The sequence below is a fragment of the Rhinolophus ferrumequinum genome, chromosome 19, assembly GCF_004115265.2.
Source record: "Rhinolophus ferrumequinum isolate MPI-CBG mRhiFer1 chromosome 19, mRhiFer1_v1.p, whole genome shotgun sequence".
NCBI classification, from domain to species: Eukaryota; Metazoa; Chordata; class Mammalia; order Chiroptera; family Rhinolophidae; genus Rhinolophus; species Rhinolophus ferrumequinum.
The window spans coordinates 40,579,430-40,593,449 of NC_046302.1; the positions used below are offsets into that span (position 1 = coordinate 40,579,430).

General features: G+C 44.1%; 1 pseudogene; it reads right to left on the bottom strand.

Annotated features, from left to right (window-relative positions):
* Positions 1-1,476: 1,476 nt before the first annotated feature.
* LOC117011841 (tubulin alpha-1A chain-like) lies at positions 1,477-2,759 on the bottom strand (annotated as a pseudogene).
* Positions 2,760-14,020: the final 11,261 nt, after the last annotated feature.

A 14,020-nucleotide genomic window follows, 5' to 3' on the forward strand; every position in this document is an offset into this window, starting at 1 on the left:
TCATGTAATTTGATGTTTTGATATGTGACGTCATCATGAAACTGAAATCATCGCCACAATTAAGACAGTGATCATATCACTCACCTCCAAAAGTTTCCTCATGTCCCTTTGTAATTAATTCTCCCTGTTGGCCTCTCTTCAGGCAACCACTGAACTGCTTTCTACACATAGATTAGTCGGCATTTTCTAGAATTGTATGTAAGTGGAATGTACGTACGTATGTTCTCTTTTATGTTCACATTCTTTCAAACAACATAATTATTTTGAAGCTGATCCATGTTTTTGCAGGTGTGAGTAGCTCATTCCTTTTTGTTGCTGAGTAGTACTCATTGTATGGATATATCATCATTTGTTTATACAGGCACTTTGATGCACTTTGAGTTGTTTCCAGTTTGGGGCTATTACAAATAAAGCTATGAGCATGTGTGTACAAGTCTTTGTATGGACATGTGCTTTTATTTTTCATATGTATATATAAGCATCTATAACATGCATCTGCCATATGATCCAGACTATCTATAGATAGATATAGATAGATGGATAGATAGATAGTCTGGATCATATGGTAGATGCATGTTTAACTTTTTAAGAAACCGCCAAACTGTTTTCCAAAATGGTTGTACCATTTTACATTCCCACCAATAATGTATGAGAATTCCAGTTGTTCCTCATCCTCACCAGCACTGGTTATGGTCAGTCTTTTCAATTTTAGTCACTGTAACAGGTATGCATGGTATCTCGTATTTTAATTTGCACAGACTTAATGACCAATGACCTTGACATATTTTCATGTGCTGACTTGCCCTTCATATATTTTCTTTGGTAAAGTATCTGTTCAAATCTTTTCCCCACTTTAGGGGAGATTGTTTTCTTTTTGAATTTTGGTGGTTCTTTATGTATTCTGGGTATAAATGATCAGAAATAAAATTTGAAAATACTTTCTCCCAGTTTATGGTTTGACTTTTCATTCTCCTAATGGTGTCTTTTGAGAGCTGAAGTTTACAATTTTAATGAAATACAATTTATCTACTTGTTCTTTTATGGATGTAGTATTTACATAATATTTTAGTAATATTTATAAGAAAATTTTCTCTTATGTCTTATCTGGAAGTTTTATAGTTTTAGGTTTTACTTTAAGTCTATGATTCGTCTTAAGTAATTTTTTTACATGGTGTGAGGCATTGATCAACATTCATTTTTTGGCACATAGATATTGAATTATTTCTGCTTTCTCTCTCTCTCTCTCTCTCTCTCTCTCTCTCTCTTTCTTTCATAAGACAGGAACTAGTTTATCCAAACCCATCAGAGAAATGACAGGTTGGGTCTGTAACAAAGCGTAGTGTTTTAAAGCATAGGCTAGTAATTGTATATGAGAGTATACACTGCTAAATACAAATGAACTGATCAGACCACAACTTTTCAATGCTTAAAACAGAATAAGCTTCCCATAAAAGAAGCACATTTGTGACATTAACTTTAGTATTCTTCTCCTTCTTCCTCACTTTCTCCTTCAACAGAATCCACATCAACACCCTCATAATCTTCTCAAGAGCAGCCATGTCCTCACGGGCCTCAGAAAATTCTCCTTCATCCACGCTATCACCCATGTACCAGTGAACAAAGGCACACTCGGCATAAATCAGGTCAAATTTGTGGTCCAGGCACGCCCAGGCCTCAGCACCAGCTGTGATGTTTCTTAGCGTGTACACAGCTCTCTGTGCTTTGGCCACAGTGGGAGGCTGGTAATTAATGTCAACTTTGAAGCCAGTAGGGCACCAGTCCACAAACTGGATGATACGCTTGGTCTTGATGGTGGCAGTGGCAGCATTGACATCTTTGGGAACCATGTCACCACAGTGCAGCAAGCAGCGAGCCATGTATTTACCGTGGCAAGGGTCACATTTCCCCATCTAGCTGGCTGGCTCAAAACACACATTGGTGATCTCGGCTACAGAAAGCTGCTTATTATACGCTTTCTCAGAAGAGATGGCATATGTGGCCAGAAGGAAGTGGATGCAGAAATAGGGCACCAGGTTGGTCTGGAATTTGGTCAGGTCAACATTTAGGGCTCTGTCAAATCTGAGGAAAGCAGTGATGGAGGTCACAAGTTGACCTATCAACCCATTCAGGAAAGTACAGGTTGGTGCTCAATATCAAGGTTTCTACAGCAGATTTTATAATTGGGCTGCTTGTCACCCATGAAGGCACAGAGTGCTCCAGGGTGGTGTGGGTGGTGAGGATGGAGTTGTAGGGCTCAACTGCAACTGTGGAAACTTGGGGAGCGGGATAAATGGAGAACTCCAGCTTTGACTTCTTGCCATAATTGACAGAAAGACGTTCCATCAGCAGGGAGGTGAACCCAGAAACAGGTCCCCCACCGAAGCTGTAGAAAACCAGGAAGCCCTGAAAACCTGTGGGCTAGTCGGCCAGTTTCCGAATTTAGTCCAAGACAAGGTCAGTGATCTCCTTGCCCATGGCATAGTGCCCGCCGGTATAGCTATTGGCAGCATCTTCCTTGCCTGTGAGGAGCTGCTCGGGGTGGAACAGCTGGTGGTAGATGTCAGTGCAAACTTCATCAATGGCCGTAGGTTTCACGTCTACAAACACTGCCCTGGGCACATGCTTGCCAGTGCCTGTGTCACTGAAGAAGGTGTTGAAGGAGTCATCTCCTTCCCCAGTGGTCTCGTCACTTGGCATCTGGCCTTCAGGCCAATATTGTGTTCCAGGCAGTGGAGCTCCCAGTAGGTACTGCCGACCTGGACACCATCCTTGAAAAGACTATCTCTTTTCCATAGAATTGCCTTAGCACCTTTGCAAAAAAACAAGTTTTCTGTATATGTGTGGCTTTATTTCTGGACTCTCTGTTTCATCGATCTATTTGTCTATTTTGATGTCAACATCACACTCTCTTGATTACTGTAGCTTTGTAATAAGTCTTGAAGCTGGGCACTGATAGTTTCCCATCCTTGATTTTTTTCTACAGTTGTTTTAGCTATTCATTTGCATTTTCATGTAAATTTTAGAATCAGCTTGTCAATTTCTACAAAAAGTTTGCTGAGATGTTGGTAGGGATTACATTGACGTTATGGATCTGTTTGAGGAGAATTGATATCTTAATTTTGAGTTTTTCAATCCATCTTCACCAGTTCTTAATTTGAATTAGAATACTTTTTACGCTGAATTTAGTTTTACTGTTTTACTGTTGGCTTTCTACTGACAAAATGATTGCTTTAGGGAGCCATGGTTTACTCTTTCTGAATATATAAAAAATATTTTTGGATAGAATGATTTCAAGCAAATACACAATTATTTATTTACAATGGCATTTTTATTTTCAAAAAATGTGAAACATGAACATTAAAAAATGTCAAGATACCACTTTAGATGGTGTAGTGGATGTGTGGGGGGCCACCACATGCCTCCTTTAGGACTGAAACACTCGTTCTCCAGCTGCTGGGAGTGTTGGCAGTTGAGGACTCCAGGAATTGTCTTCAGCCAATCAAGGGGCTCAAGGTCACAGCCCCTCCCCAGGGTCAATACATGTTCAATAACTAGTTCATCAGGTCCCACCTCCTTGCCCCAAGACCTGACAACTCTGAAGGGCCATAGAAGCTGCAGAGCTCCTGATGGGATCAACCGTGGCCTTGGTTGCATCGTCGTTCAACTCTTGCCCTGCCCAGTCCAGCTGCCTTCACTCCCCCACTGGTGTTGATCCTGAGAGTGCTCCCCAGTGAAATTCTGCACGCAAATCTCCATCTCAGACAGAGTCTGTCTCCCAGGGAATCCAACAAAGACAGGTGATTATTTCCCAGCCAGCTTGCAATTAATTCGCAGGCTTAAAGGAGTGTAGACAGAGAACCGCAGGTCAGCCCTGGAGGCTCACAGATGAGATCTAGGGAAAACAGGAAGCCAATTATTACTGGCCTGCTATGACGGGTAGTTTATGGCTAATGGCACTTTCCTTGTTCGGAGGTGCTTTCCCTTTCACACACCGCACTCTTTGAAACAACCCAGAGACTGGGAGGAGATGAGCGAGGTGTTTTCCCTTTCACATGTCACCATCGCCGTTGAAAATCATCCTGACGTGGGAAGAGGAGAAAGCACCTGGCAGGCTTCTGCCTTCTCAGTGTGGCAGGGGCATGTGGGAGAGAGGGGTTGTGGGGAGAGGGTGACTTTCCGTACATGCCAAGTGAAACAGCACAGAAAGACTTGCCCAGCTGGGAACAGGGTATCACAGAGCTGGGAGTGCTCAGGGGAGCAACCACGGAAAGGGGTGGTGACTCACTTTACGACTTTCTCAACTCCCGTTTCACAAGGGTGGGAGTGTGAGATGGGAAGTAGGAGGACATACTACCAAAAACTAACATTAAACGTTTCTGATACTCAAATAGAGTTGTATTCACCTATTGATGCTAATGAAACCCAGAGTGGTCAGAACTGACAGGTGGGCAACCAGAATCCTAATGAATGGATTTCCTAATTGCTCTTTGCCACAGACATCAGCCAACATTCGGTCTTCCACCTTGACATAAATCTTGTCCTACTCTGTCCCAATAATACGTGCCTCACAGACTCACTCCACATTTTTTAAAAAGTTAGAATAGAGCCTTTATTTTTTTATTTTTTAAAATTTATTGGGGTGACAATTGTTAGTAAAGTTACATAAATTTCAGGTATACGATTCTGTATTACATCCTCTATAAATCACATTGTGTGTTCACTACCCAGAGTCAGTTCCCCTTCCATCACCATATATTTGATCCGCTTTATCCTCATCTACCACTTAGGGCCTTTAAAAACAACCTTAGGCTAGCTCATGTAAGCCAGTTTACTTTATACAACAAACATATTTTTGTAAATTTAATTATATAATAGTGACTAATAAATTAATTGTATTACAAAGTCCTTTCACCATGTTTCCTCATTTGGCATTTGCAACCATCTATGTGGTAGGTATTGTTATGCCCATAAAAATACCTCCTCTTACAGAAGAGAAAACTCAAGTTCCAAGAGATCAGTGGTTGGTACAGGGGCCCTTGGTAAGTAGATGAACTTGGACCTAAGCTTGGGACTACAGACACTAAAGCCTGTGTTCGTCCCTTAAAACCACCAAATGAACTTTCAGAAGACTCTTATAGTGAGTTTGTTTGTCCTATGCATAAATATGGATATTCTATTACAAGGTGGGGGCCACCTGCTTTCTTTGAAGAAACACCTATTGCAAGACTTTCTCATAAGAAAATGGAAAACAAAGAAATAATCTTTCTGGTGCTTAGGTAAATGGGAGCTTGGCAGACACCAAAATTTTCAAACTTGTTCAACTGGCTTGTGGTTGGATACCAGAATCATGTGCATTCCTGAAGAATGGCATAGAGGTGTTTTACCAGTAGAACCACCTCTCATAGTGAGAGAGGACACTATGTGAGGAGAGGAGTAGCTACAGGAACTGGAGAGGCTATGGAGGAGGGAGCCGAGGTGAGGTCTGGACGCTCTTCAGCTGTCACTCAGTAAAGACAAGACCAGAGGGTTCTGAAACCAGGCCCTTTCTAGTCCTATTTTATTTAACCCTCACTGCACTGCTATGAGATGTTTCCCCCTCCTTTATTTCAAATGTGGAAACTGAGGCTGTACTTCAGTTCAACTGTGCTTGTGCCCCAATCTAGTCCCAACTCCTATTCCTTAGTAACTTCTCTGGCAGAGAAATCTTCAGAAAGAGAATGGCTTAGGCTGAACACTCTGATGAATGGATTCATGCTCTGATATGTATGACTAAGAGTTACTTAATGTGTTGCATTTTAAGAGAGGAAGTCAGTTACAGGAACAATGTAATTATCCCATACCTCATTGCGGTAGCATTCTTTGTTTTAGGCGGGTGGACTTTCTGGATGCTGCTCGATTGACATCAGCTAGATCAGTGCATTTCCAACTTTAGTGTACGTACGAACCACCTGTTGATCCTGTTAAACTTGACTCTGACTCGGTAGGTGTGGGGTGTTCTAACCAGCTTCCATGGGGTGCTAACATTTGAATAGAGGACCTGGGTGACCACCAACCTACATTCAGCAATGCACCCAGGAAGGAGCTGAGGTACTCTTTCTTGGAGTCCCCTTGACACACTCTTCATCCTGCCATTACAGCACTTAAGACATTTGTGCTCTGATTATTTGTTTAGAAGCCAGCTTCTCTATCACACTGAGAGCTCTCACAAAGCAGCAACTGTATCCTGTTCTCCTCAGTGTTCATCTTGGTTTCCACCTCTCTTCACTTTAGCACTTGCTTGGCACAAAGAAGGCACTTGTATTGGATGATGAGCAGCCACAGTCTGCCCTGAAGGTGGTCAGATGACATCATAAACTCTGAGTGCTCTTACAAGGCCCCCCTGTTCCTGTTTGGCCACATGGTGTAAACCAGTGCTTTTCAACCCTGACTGCCGTTGAGAGGAATGTAAAAAATACTGATACCCTGGTACACTTCAGGTTCTGATTTAAATGAACTGTTTTGGGACTTACTTATGGATGATTTTAAAAGCCTTTGAAGCTCTTACAGCTTAACAATAGAAAGACAAATAAACCACCTAAAAAGTAGGTAAAAAGAGTTGGACAGAAAATTCTCTAAAGAAGACCTACAAAGGGCCGATAAGTACATGAAGAAATGTGCAAAACCGTAAGTCATTGGTGAATCAAAGTCCCAGGGAGCTACTGCTTCGCACTTAATAGGATGGCTATAATTTCTTTTTTTAAAAAAAGGACAAAAAGAAAAGTAGTGTTGGCGAAGATGTGGAGAAATCAGAACCCTCATACTGTCATGTAAAATGATGCAGCTGCTTTGGAAAACAGTGTGGTGGTTCCTCAAAAAGTGAAACATGAAGTTACCATATGCCCCAGCAACGTCACACCTAGGTATGTACCCAAGAGAACTGAAAACATGTGTTCCCATAAAAACCTGTGCATGAATGTCACAGCAGCATTATTCATAATTGCCAAAAGTGGAAACAACCAAATGTCCATCAGCTGCTAAACAGATACGTAAAATGTGGTGTATCCATACAGTTGAATATTATTTAGCCATAAAAAGGAATAAAATACTGTATACATGTGTGGAGGAACCTCAAAAACGCTGTGCTAAGTAAAAGAAGCAAAAGGCCACGTATGATTCCCTTTACATGACATGTCCAGAATAGGCAAATCCATAGAGACAGAAAGCACATTAGTGGTTGCCAGGGCGTGGGGGAGGGAGGAATTGAGAGGTATGGGCTTCCTTGTCCAGGGGATGGTGATGTTTTGGCATTAGATAGTGGTGACAGTGGCACAACATTGTGACTATTCTAAAAGCCATTGAATTGTCCACTTTAAAATGGTCAAAATGATATATTTCATGTTATGTGAATTTCATCTCAAAAAAGAAAAAGTTTTTAACTTGTCCGTGTATTCTGATTGGTAGCCAGGTTTGAGACCCTCTGGCGTAAGGTAGCCTGGGGCATGTTCTCCAACATTTGCTATTAAGAAGATGACACTGTTCTCAACATCAAATGCACATTAAAATGACCTGGGGAACTTTAAAAATGCCGATATCTGGGTATCCCCTCCCCCTACCCCAGAAGAGTCTGACTTGCTTGTTTTGGGGTGCAACCTAAAGAAGCTCCCTAAGAAATTCTCATGGGCAGCCAAAGCGGAGACCCTGTTGACTGTGAAGCACAAGTTCCTGAACAATAGGCTCAGAAAGCTCCCCAAGAGAGTTATTAAATGACCTTTTCTAACTGTGCCCCCGGAGATTCTGGTTCAGGAGGACTCGTTATTATTAACAAGCTCCCTGGTGATACTGACGCAGGAGATCTGGATTGAAATTTGAGAAACACTGCTTTGGGAGGCTTCCCAAAATTTGATGTGCATACACATGTCACTTGGGACCTTGTTAAAAATGCAGCTCTGGTTCTGCATTTCTAACCAGCTCTGACGATGCCGGGGGCACCGGTCTGCAGGCCATAGTTTGAGTTGCAAAGCTGTAGAGCCATGGTTCTCAAAGTGGCTAGTGTTAAGGGTTAGTGTTAAGGTTAGGGTTCTCACAGTTTCCAGAAGGTAGGAGAAATAGGATGGTAGCTACATGGGCAGGTGCAGGCAAGGAGGGATGCTTTTTTTTTTTTTTTTTTTAAATGAATGAGATTTGAATGTGTTAAATGCAGATAGAAAAAAAATAAACTAGCCCAGAGGAGGGGCTAAAGACATGGGAGAGAGGGGATGTTTGATGTGCCAGTAGGTTGTGAAATTCAGGACACAGGTGTTGGGAGTCAGCTGGGCAGGAGGAGACGTTAGATACAAGTTCTACTGTGACACAGAGAAGGAGAAAAGGGTACAAAAAAATATAGGTAGGTTCAGTGACCAGGAAGGGAAAGGGACTGCTTCTGATGGTTTCTATTTTTGTCTTCTTTCTTAGAGGGCTTCATCTTTGGGGGCGATGGGCTAGCCCAAATCAGAGGAGACATTATAGGGTGATAGGGCTGGAGTCTTTGGGCAACTGCCTTCCAGGCATGCGTTCTGGCACGCATCTGGTGTGGCCTATATTGTAGCTGCTGTTTATCTCAAAAGAGACTTGCCTTAAGCCCAGACTGACGAAATGATGCTCTCAGGCTTCCAGCTCCTGGTAGCCAAAATGTGGACACACATGCCCATGGGTGTGGTTCTACAGCCCTGGGCCAGTGTCACAACTCATCACCCATCACACTTCTAGGACTCTTCCAACAATACTTATCTTAACCCATTTGGGCTACGATAACAAAATGCCAGAGACTAGATAGCTCATAAATAACAGAAATTCTTTTCTCACATGCTGGAAATTTAAGATCTGGGTGCCAGCACGGTCAGGTGAGGGCCTTCTTCTGGGTTCTAGACTTCTCATTGTTTTCTCACATGATGGAAGGGGCTAGGGAGCTCCGTGGCGTCTCCTTTCTAAGGGTACTAATCCCATTCATAAGGGTTCCACCCTCATGCCTTAACATGAGGCCCCATCTACTATTCCTGTCACATTTGGGGATTAGGCTCCAGCAAATGAATTTTGGGGGACACACACATTAAAACCACAGCAATACCCTAAGCCCCCGTCACATTGTGTTAGCATCTTCCTAATAGTGGGTGTCACAGTCCACCACGGGTCAGACCACGTGTGGCTATATTCAGTGCCCTTTCTTGTATGTTCCTGGAGAACAAGAACTCTATGTTGTTGATCTTTGTAATCCTGTTCAAAATTACTCTCTGTGTGAAACCGATCATTTTTTAGCTAAATTCCACCATCCTGATGCAACATTTTGTCTCAGCCACCACGTAGAGATTGTCCCCCAAAAGCCACTACACCCTCCTGTGGTGCTGGCCTGCTTCGCATAAGAGGGTTTTAACAAGGTGATGCCCAGGAATTTACAACCACCCCTGTCACACTCCCAGTAGCCAAATCAGAGGGAATCCCAGATTTCAGCTCAGCTGCCTCCTGACCACAAGAGAACTTCTGGGAATTTATAAAATCCCACATCCACAGTTTTCATTATCCAGCACACGATTCCCTGGCCATCCCCCTTATTTAGCCCTGGGGAGTGCTATGAAGAGATGGGCTGAATTCCAATCATGTCATCACTAGGGAAACAATGAAATGCCAGACCAGCTATAAAGACTGTCACTGTCATCGAGATAAAGGCCAGGCTGTGTTCCTCTTCAACGGTGGCCTTCTGGGGGGCACGGAGTGCAGACCAGGGAAAGCTTGGTTTGCTCTCGTCAGAATCCAGGAAAACATTTCCATCTTTGTAGCCCCCACCGGATCTAGTGTGGGGCAAAAGGGCAAGAGATCCAAGTCAGCAGATGGTACTACCAGTCAGAGAGCCCAAATTGGGCTGAGAGAGCCCCACACCCACATACACCCTACATCCTACACCCTGTAACCTGTGTGGTCTGCCTTAGCAGCTGTCTGGAGGTAGGCGAGTCCAGCTTGTTTGTAATCGAAAGAACCATCCCTTACCTCAGAACAACATGTGGTAGTTTCTAAGGTATCTTCACATTTTAATCTCCTTTGATCCTCAAAACTAGCCTAGGACAATTATTCTTATCCTCATTTTACAGATGAGAACACTGAGACTCAGGTAGTAAAGTGTCTGTGGATCCTAAGTGGCAGAACAACTCAGGTGTTCTGACTCCTAGTTCATAGCTTTTTTCTGTGACAGCGTACTGCCTCCCTTTTTTAGAGAGTGGTTACTGCACTGAAAGTTAAAAACAGACTTAAGATGCTGTAATTTCTTCATCCCCTCAAACCCAATTGGCAGCAATGCATCAGAAAGGGTCTCTCTGGGCCGGACCGGTGGCTCAGGCAGTAAGAGCTCCATGCTCCTAACTCCCAAGGCTGCCGGTTTGATTCCCACATGGGCCAGTATGCTCTCAACCACAAGGTTGCCAGTTCAATTCCTTGAGTTCCGCAAGGGATGGTGGGCTCTGCCCCCTGCAACTAAAATTGAACACGGCACCTTGAGCTGAGCTGCCGCTGAGCTCCCAGATGGCTCAGTTGGTTGGAGTGCGTCCTCTCAACCACAGGGTTGCCAGCTGGATTCCTCCACTCCTGCAAGGGATGGTGGGCTGCGCCCCCTACAACTAGCAACAGCAACTGAACCTGGTGCTGAGCTGCACCCTCCACAACTAAGAATGAAAGGACAACAACTTGACTTGGAAAAAAGTCCTGGAAGTACACACTGTTCCCCAATAAAGTCCTATTCCCCTCCCCCAATAAAATCTTTTAAAAAAAAAAAAGAAAAGAAAAGAAAAGAAAGGGTCTCTCTAACTTCAAGATGCAAGAACCACTTCCTAGAGCAAGCTCTGACCAAGTCACACAGTACGCTCTCACGGACTGATCAGAACCAGAAGGTGAACAAGGCTGCCTTGGATGCCTGGGCTGTGCCACTGGGTGGCAGATGCAGGTGGTCTGGGAATATGTCCCACTGCAGAAGAAGGACCCAGGGCACGAAAGCCTCCCTTGTTCAAACAGATAATCTGAACTTCCTTCAGGATCATGTTGAAATGGCAGATGTCAATGTATATAACTTAGGAAATATGAAGACCACTTTGTTTTTTCATTGCACAATTAATTTAGTCAATCAGTAAACACTTTAGGGGCAACACCTGTTTCTATAGCCCAATGCCAAGCACAGTGAAAGAGGCAAAGGCATAAGAAACATGGACCCTATGCAAAGTTAAGGACAGCAGAGCCCCATGATACACCCTCCTCTCTGCTTTCTTGCCTGAGACTTTGAGACCAAAGAGAAGAAAGAACAAAGCTCTCAGAATCTCTGCTCTGTCTACCAACGGAGACTCAAAACCAGGCCTTCATGGTTTAGCATCTTCATGGTGCCAAGGGCAGACAGAGCCTCCTTCAATACTTTTGCTGTAGATTAGGGATAAGGACAAACTAGGATGGACTCTCAGGAGGCTGTCTTTCCTCCCTATAGGTTGGGTCTGTTGTAATTTCTCCTGTAATTTTAATATCTCATGGCTGTGGTCATCCTGACTCCTCAGTTGGATGGGAAGTGATGTGAGGGCAGGAAGGTAGGTAGTTGGTCTCCCAGAGCCATAACCTCCCATTTCTCAGCCCTTCACTCTCCACAGAAGCCCTTCTTCCTTCTCAGATGTTTAACATCCTTCCAGGCTCTTCCTATCAAAACCCAATCTCAAGAAAGGATCCAGAAATTAAGCAGGATCCTAGCCACCTGGAGCTAGAATGACTCCTTGACTTTCCAGGTGAGGAGACTGAGATTACTGCAGTACTTAAGGTATGTCCCCCCACCCCCGCAATTCACACTTTGAGAGACCAGAACCCTTCTAGGCATTAGTGAGAAGGGAAGATTATTTGTGAGTGGTCAGATCCTTTCACTTACAGCACTCATTTATAAACTCAACACTGATGATTCTGCTTCCTTTTAAGACATTTCATGACCCAATAGGGACAAGCCTTAGCAAACCCTTGGCACCCACCAACATCAGTGCTGGGAACAAATGAGTGAACCACTCTGGGTCTACATACCTGATGTGGACATGCTTAAGCTTGCATTTGAACACTTATTCACAAGGCATTGGCCTTGGGTTAATGAGTAGAGTAACCAAAGTCCTTTGCTCTTCAGCCATTTTTTTTCAGTCACACTAGAGTCACCAGATGCTTTGAAGCTGCAACGCCAGGACAATCACAGTTCTCTCCATTTGGGTCTCCCCAGGTAGGCAGTGTCTGGGAGCAGAAGTCTTCATCCAACACTTTGCTCACACAAGCTGATTCAAAACACATTTATTGAGCACCTATTTTGTGCTGGACACTGGGAGAGGTACTAGGGAGCCCAAGTCACAGACGCATATTTCCTGTGCTCCTTTCAGTCTAATGGGGAAGACACCTACCGTGTTTTCCTGAAAATAAGACCAGGTCTTATAGTAGTTTTTGCTCCAAAAGACACATTAGGGCTTATGTTCAGGAGATGTCATCCTGAAAAATCATGCTAGGGCTTGTTTTCCAGGAAACATGGTAAGTATCTTAGTGGGCATGCTGAGAGAAGGTCAGGGAGGCAGACGTCTACCTACACAGGTAATTTCAGTAACATATAGAGAGTGAAAGGATGGAGATATGTACCAAACCTGTCTTAAGTCTTCCCTATGCTTGTTCCCCTTTTGCTTCATTTTATTATCTCCTACCCTTTATAGCAAAGTTTTTGGCAAGCATTTTCCACACACATTTCCAACTCCACTGAAACTGCTCTACAATCACAAGCAACCTCATGATAGACAATCCAAAAGTACCCCCTTCATGTCATAAACCTCTGTGGAATTTGGTCTCTTGGCTGCTCCCTCCTCCTTTCTTGCTCTCCCTGACCCCACTCTCCTGTCTTACTGGCTGCTGGCTGCTTAAACATTCTGTGCTTGTTCTCCTCTTTTTCACATTGCTCATTCCCCCCCACGGCCATCTTCCCCATATCCAGCTTTAACTTCTACCTCGCTGGTGATTTAAAACCATTTGCCAAAGTGCCTGCAATTTCCCAGACACTGTGCTAAGCACTATACATATATTATCTTATTTAGTCCTCCCACAATTTTATAAGATGTGACTTGGATTTCCCTTTTACAAAAGAGGAAAGCAATATGCAGATAGCTAGTACACCAGGTCTTCCTCAAGTTTACACAACTAGTAAGAGGCAAAGCCAGGATTCAAATTCAGCTGGACTCTTAAAAACCTTTCCTAAGCCACCAGGTTATACCACCTCCAACATTGAGATCTCTCCATCTAACTCCTCTCCCTCACTCCAGACCCCTATGACCAACTTCTCATGAGTTAGATGTACACATGGGCACCTCATACTTATTATGTCCAGAGCAGAACTTGTCCTCACACCCCTCAGACAGTTGCCCTCAATGTTGACCCTGTCTTGGTTCTCAGAACCACCCTGGACCCAGGCTATCTACCCCAGACACTGGGCTGTGTCATCCCAGACTCCCCTCTCCCTCCCCGCCTCCTTTCTCTCCCTTCCTCTCTGCCTTGGTCTCATTTCTCAGCAGTTCGGATGCCTTCCTGGTCTCCCCTTTTCCAGTTCACCCCTCCAGTCCATCCTCCACACTGTGGCCCTCCCCTTCTAAAACAAAACTCTGACCACATTACCCTCTTATTAAAATCTCTCACTGGTTGCCCAGTGTCATGCAGGGTGTCATGCGGGGTCTCAGCTCCCGCTCCCCACATAAGAACATAGGACATGGTGAGGCCAAAAAGGAACACCCACGGAGCCATAGATAGGGGAGTCATAGCACTATATTCTCTCTGGCAGCTGGGTTGGAGACACAGGAAGCAGGAGCCACACAATCCGCAACCTGCCGTCCGCTTCTCTGCCAACAAACCAACCCCTTGCTAACTGCAATCCGCACTTGCCAGCTTAGCCACGTCAGTTATATCAGTGGCTAATGGCTGACTGGTAATAGCTGATGGCCAACTAGTTACAGCTGGTGGCCATCTAGTACCCGAGCCGGCACCT